Source organism: Dermacentor andersoni, chromosome 10 (genome assembly GCF_023375885.2).
Source record: "Dermacentor andersoni chromosome 10, qqDerAnde1_hic_scaffold, whole genome shotgun sequence".
NCBI classification, from domain to species: domain Eukaryota; kingdom Metazoa; phylum Arthropoda; class Arachnida; order Ixodida; family Ixodidae; genus Dermacentor; species Dermacentor andersoni.
This window is the reverse complement of record NC_092823.1, coordinates 62,433,818-62,439,429: the sequence shown is the minus strand read 5'-3', so window position 1 is coordinate 62,439,429 and position 5,612 is coordinate 62,433,818. Positions and strand designations below refer to the sequence as shown.

General features: G+C 44.5%; 1 long non-coding RNA gene across 1 annotated transcript; it reads right to left on the bottom strand.

Moving 5' to 3' along the window:
* On the bottom strand, positions 1–2,789 carry LOC129388304 (uncharacterized). The gene is made up of 2 exons (XR_008615287.2): positions 2,106–2,789; positions 1–143 (listed from the first exon to the last, which is right to left on the bottom strand). It is a non-coding gene; the product is annotated as an uncharacterized lncRNA (long non-coding RNA).
* Between the last annotated feature and the right edge of the window lie 2,823 nt (positions 2,790–5,612).

The following is a 5,612-nucleotide window of genomic DNA, read 5'->3' as shown; positions in this document are numbered from 1 at the left end:
TAAAAGAAACGAAAGCAAGTTTATTGTCTAAAGATCGAAACTTTCGATAATTGCAGTGCGCATCGCTTCATGAATGACGAAACAGACGGCGCTGGAAGCGCCATGGTCGATGATCCCAATAGCAATCATGGACTACCACGAGGCTGAAAAAGTAAATTGAATTGAGCATAAGTGAACGTTGCGACGTCTTCGCGAGGAGTATAGCAGACCACAGTGATATTGATGCGAGCCAATGCCCATATCACATAAGCAGCAAGTGTAATCCGAACAGAACTGATCAGCAAGCCTCTTCCACAAAATTACGTGAAAGTGGAACGTGTAATGGCACTGTAACCGGTTTTTAGGCAGGCAGTACTCCCAGAATGTACGTTTCAGCGTATAAATGTAGCCGCTGAAAAAAAAAATGCCAGTAAAACAAAAGATATAACACGCGCGAGAGTGGTATTCGGCATATTGGGTGTTGCATTTACACCGGTAGCACACGGACGTGACATTATGCAACTCGTGCAACAGAAATGGGGCACAGTAGTCAGCATCGAAACAGGGCCCTCAACGTAAGTGCTAGTTTTGATGAGGTAAAGCGCATACTGAGTGGCGCAATGAATGAAGGAACAAGCAAACGCCCAGAAGTGCGTGCTGGTTAGGGCAAGCAAGTACATGCCGAGGGTCTTTTTTGTCCATTAACCTGTGCGTCCTCCTTTTCTACAGTTTTCAAAAATGTAACAAATTCAGGTGGCAATGACGGAGAAATCAAGAATAAGCCTTCCACCCCGTGACGGTACCATCTTTTTTGAGCAGGCAGTTGGTATTGCGTGGCTTTAACTACTGTGAGCGCAGCTTAGCAGCCGCGCAGAAGCATTATGCCGATTTGCGAAGACAATAGCCTCTCTGCGCGCGCACTACGTCATGGGAGCAGTCCCAGATAGTCTGATAGGCAGTATTTTATTCAATGCGGTTCTCAGCAAACTCACAGGCCACGCTCCGCCTGTGCAAAACAAAACAATGCGTTGGTCGACAAGGTGGGAAGTGGTTAGATGCTTAGGGAAAACATATGCGCGTTGATTTCTGCCGGCGAATATATTCACAATGGTCTTAAAACGAAACGGGAAGCCACAGAGAATTTCTGTGAGTTATTTCATGTCTAAATATTTAGGCACAATTAGAAGCTTTATGGCTGCTTTCTAGAAGTAGTCACTGCATACATTGGTATACTTGATGCATTATTCAGCCCAAACTAGATGTGCCATTCTACAAGTGAGGATATGCTGTGAGAACAGCCAAGATGTTCATTTCAGCTTTTATATTTCACAACTACTCGGAAACACATGCTCATCGTTAGTATGCAGTAGAAGAACAAAGTATGTTACACCATGGCTGCTATACGCACTTCGATATTCATATTCCAGAGGCTAATGCTTAGTTCCTCGGCCGTAAGTCTTGTCGTAGCAGACGACGAGCACGCGGACGTGACGTCATACGCGCGAACCAATAAAGTCTTTACACTGAACCCTTCAACTAATTGAGCACGCGTGCCGAATGCTACGACTCCCGTGTTGACGTTCAAAACGATCAAAGTAGGGGAATGCAAAATGGCGATGCTGGGTAATGCACGAGCTATACTTTTGCCGGCCCAACTGCTTGGCCAGGAACCACCTTTGCTACAGCAGCAATGTGTTATCGCGATGAGGTGGTACATGAAGACCCGAGAGGATAAAGAATGCGAAGAATCTGCAGGCCGGCGATTTTACCGAATCCGCTGAAAGAAAACACTGTTCGCGTGTGAGACGCGTGAAATAGTGCAAGATGAAAGGCGCCATGAAACCACATGGTAGAGATAACTACTCATGAAGAAAAATTGAATTGAGCGCCATGGATACCTTCACGTAGAACAGACAGGTTGATGAAGTGGTGAGTTGTCATACGAGGAGATGAGAAGGACGAAGCAAAACGGACTCGAAAAAGAGGCTAAGCTCTTGTGCTGTCCAGTTGCACTTTCTTGAGTCCATGTTGGCCGTTCGAAGTACTTCCACCCCCCCTCTCCAATGACAGCGGTTCCATTAGCTTTTCCGGGAGAAGAAAACGTGTCAGCCGAAGAAACCACTCACCACCTTAGCACTTTCTGCACCAGCCGCTGTAAAAGGGCCTCTCGGTTCGAGGCCCTTCAGCCTCGCCAGAAGACCCTGAGCTAGAAGCCTTTTCTACTTGCGAAGGACGGCCTCCAGGACTTGCGCCGCCAGAGCCCTCGTCGGAAGTCTCCGTTTTCTGGATGCCCTCCGTCGACTCGCTTTCAGGTGAACGTTGTCGACACCCAATGGCAGAAGTAAGCATTCTGTTGGCAGCGGCCGGCGATTCATACACCAGAGCGGCGCCCGGAAAACCAGCTTCTCGCGACAGCCGCTTTTGTTCCTCGAGCTCTAGAGGGCCTGGCTGTCCCTGCAGCCAACCTCTTAGCTTAGCACGAATCTTCTGCTCACATTCCGGGCACATCAAGCAGTCGCACTCCTTCGGGCTCCGTTTCATGCTGGCCCGAGCTGCACGCCTTCCAACCGATTGCAGGCTAGGCAGAATCGGGCTGTGGTCTTCCTTGATCGCGTTGTCGGTGTCTTCCACCAACTTTTGGTCCTGAAGCGCCGAAACTCAGGGTGAAGGCTGCAAGGTCACCTTTTAGATACAGATGTTTCCGTGATTGACGTCGCCACACTTGAAGTGAAACACCCCCGAAGTAGTCGCTAATAGGTGCTTGAAAGCTAGTCTTACTTTGGCTGCTCTATCAGATATAGATAGATTGAGAGGGCAAGTGCAATGTGGAATTTTGGCACACTTAAATGATTTGCTTATATTCTAGTAAATGTCTTGCCATGTAGTAGCGTCACGAGCATATACATCTGTAATATGTAAGTTTGATATGATAAACAGGCTTCTTCGGATCTTCGCAATCTATTTCGTTGCTGTCTGCTGCAGCCGGATAGTAGAAAAGCTGTTTTTTTTTTTTTTAAATGCAGATGTATTAAAATGTTACTCAAGAAAAATGACTGACAGATAAGCTAGATTTACTTAAGGGGAGGAAGGTACTAGGATCACAATGCCGAATTCCGTAATGTGAAAGCTTTCAATGTTCGTCACATTGTTTAAATATTTGCAGAAAATTCTGGAATTGTTCAGTTGAAGTTAGCGCTTGAGACGGATATAGAAAGCAGAAATAATAAATTTAAGAGCAGTTAAATCCTATCCACTACAATGAAATATGTGTCGGCATTGCGTGTTTTAGTTTCCTGAGATTCCATCGCTTCCCGATGTGGAAGAAAATTATTTCATAGAAGCATGAGCATTTAAACGCATACTTCGAACGAACGAAAACGCGAAGTCAAGCAGGTTACAGCTGTGTTAACAAGGTGAAATATGGGGCTTCAAGTGCCAGAACCACGAGCTGATCATGACGCACGGCGTAGTAGGGGACTCCGGTAGTTTGGACCACCAGAGTTTCTTGAACTGCACCTAAATTTAAGTACATGGGTGTTTTCGCATTTCGCTCCCATCGAAATACGGCCGCCGTAGCCAGGATTCGATCCCACGACCTCATGCTTGGCAGCCCAACACCATAGCCACTAAGCAACCGCGGTGGCTTGTGCTAGCAAGCTCACCAGTGATGGCTCCATATGGTAAAGTACAGGATAAGCCTTGTTCTGTAAAACAAAAGCGATAAGTTCAGAAAAACAGTAATGATCCGGTCGGGCCCAACAGGCAGAATTTTTACTTGTGCCCTTAATATATATGACTGACACGGTCGTCTTAATCTAAAGAGATTTAGCACATTTGGTAGGTATTCAATCAAAATTTACTTGCAAAGACTTGCAACAGAAATATGAATGCGCTCAAGTTTAAGGGCAGAAATGCGGTTACGTTGTCTAGTTGGTTTTAATATGGTAAAACATTTAACCAGCGCGAATGAACAGGATGCCAGGAGTGGCCATAGATATTACAGAGGATTGACTGCATCTTATCGTGATACTCTCTTTTTTACATTGCAATGCATATTGCATTCACTTCATAGTGTAACGCATAAAGAAATGCGTAAAATATTCACCACTCATACAAAGATAGATGCGCTCAAAATAGTGGAAAAGGAGTTGAAGCACATTCTTGGTGTTATTCTTTATTTTTTTAATTTACGTTAATTTTGAGCATAACAACAAAGGTCAAGCATCTATTTCTGCCCGTTTTTACGCACACAACGAATGCAGATTCGCAATCAACCGATTTGAATTTCGAAATTTAGGCAGCCCGCCGCTTCCTTGATTATTTTTTTACACTAGCGACACACTTTTCATGCTGCCTGCTGCATCAGTACAGCCTTTCGGTCATTGCGCGCTCGGGCGCAGTTAATTAATTCCACTTCCCTTTCTACTTTTGTTTCCCTTAGTAGGCATTCTGAATTCTGAATTTTACATGGCCAATTTCTTCTTGATGTTGCTTCCCTTCAGGTGTTTTTAGTTTTGTTAGTTTTTGCTTTTCCAGTGTCCGCATGCGCTGCACATATATATATTCTTTTTATTTCGTTTGCCTCTTATCGCCTCTGTTTCCGTTCCCTGCTCTTCCATTTCTTTGCTTTATACTGCGACGAGGTGTTTTAATGATCCTAGCATTCAATCCAACCTTTTTAGAGCGATGTGGGAACGTCGGTTCAAATCTGCGGCTTCACAACCAAAGCGCCACCTTGTAGCAAATGCACCAGACATACTTTGCCGTGTGCGCAACTTTCTCCAACAGATGGCAGGAACCCTCGTGGGCAGGCAATGCAGGCGTCACAGCAGGACTCAAGTTTGTCCAACATGTGCGTCCTAGGTAACCCAGTTTACCCACTCATAATGACGCATTGAAGGTACTGCATCGTAGGGAATGATGGGAACTGCAAATAAATCATCGCAGTGTTTGGCGAGGATAGTCGGTATTGCGACAGGTGTACGAGAATGAAATATACGGTTCTGCGAAACGTGCTGCAGAATGAAATTGAAAATAAGCAACTGCGCCTAAATGGTGTAAATAGTGTAATTAAGTGATTCAAGAGACGTATATCACAGCCAGCTAAATACTGTTTCGTGTAGCATTCAAAGATTACTCGAGCGGAAAGTGTTGCTAGTAACGTTTATTCTATAGAAGCTGCAAAAATGCAAATTATTAGCCCTGCACGTGGGAAATGATGTATATGTCCGATATTCATGTATATACATCGTTTTTTCCGGTCACAAATGTACGTTGTATCGAAGTTTGGAGCTGATAATTGTCTTTCCAACAATGCTACCGCGAAATGACATGCTGATTAAAAAGACTGTGAAAAACTATCTGAACAAGTATATGTAAAAAAAAAAACGAGATCTAATAACGTCAATGTTTTTTAAAGCCAATGTAAAAAAAGAAAAAAAAAGATGAGAGTGTGCATCAACCTTCGTAATCTGCGCAGTATTGCAACAAATTTCACCCATTGTATGCATCTAACTTCTTGAGATATACAGAAAACCTTAGCCTCAGAGACTAGTTCTTGTGCGACGCCCAGTTCGACTACCGGTCGCTTTCTAGTGGAAACTTGTCTCTCTGTGCGGTGGCGGCATCTTATC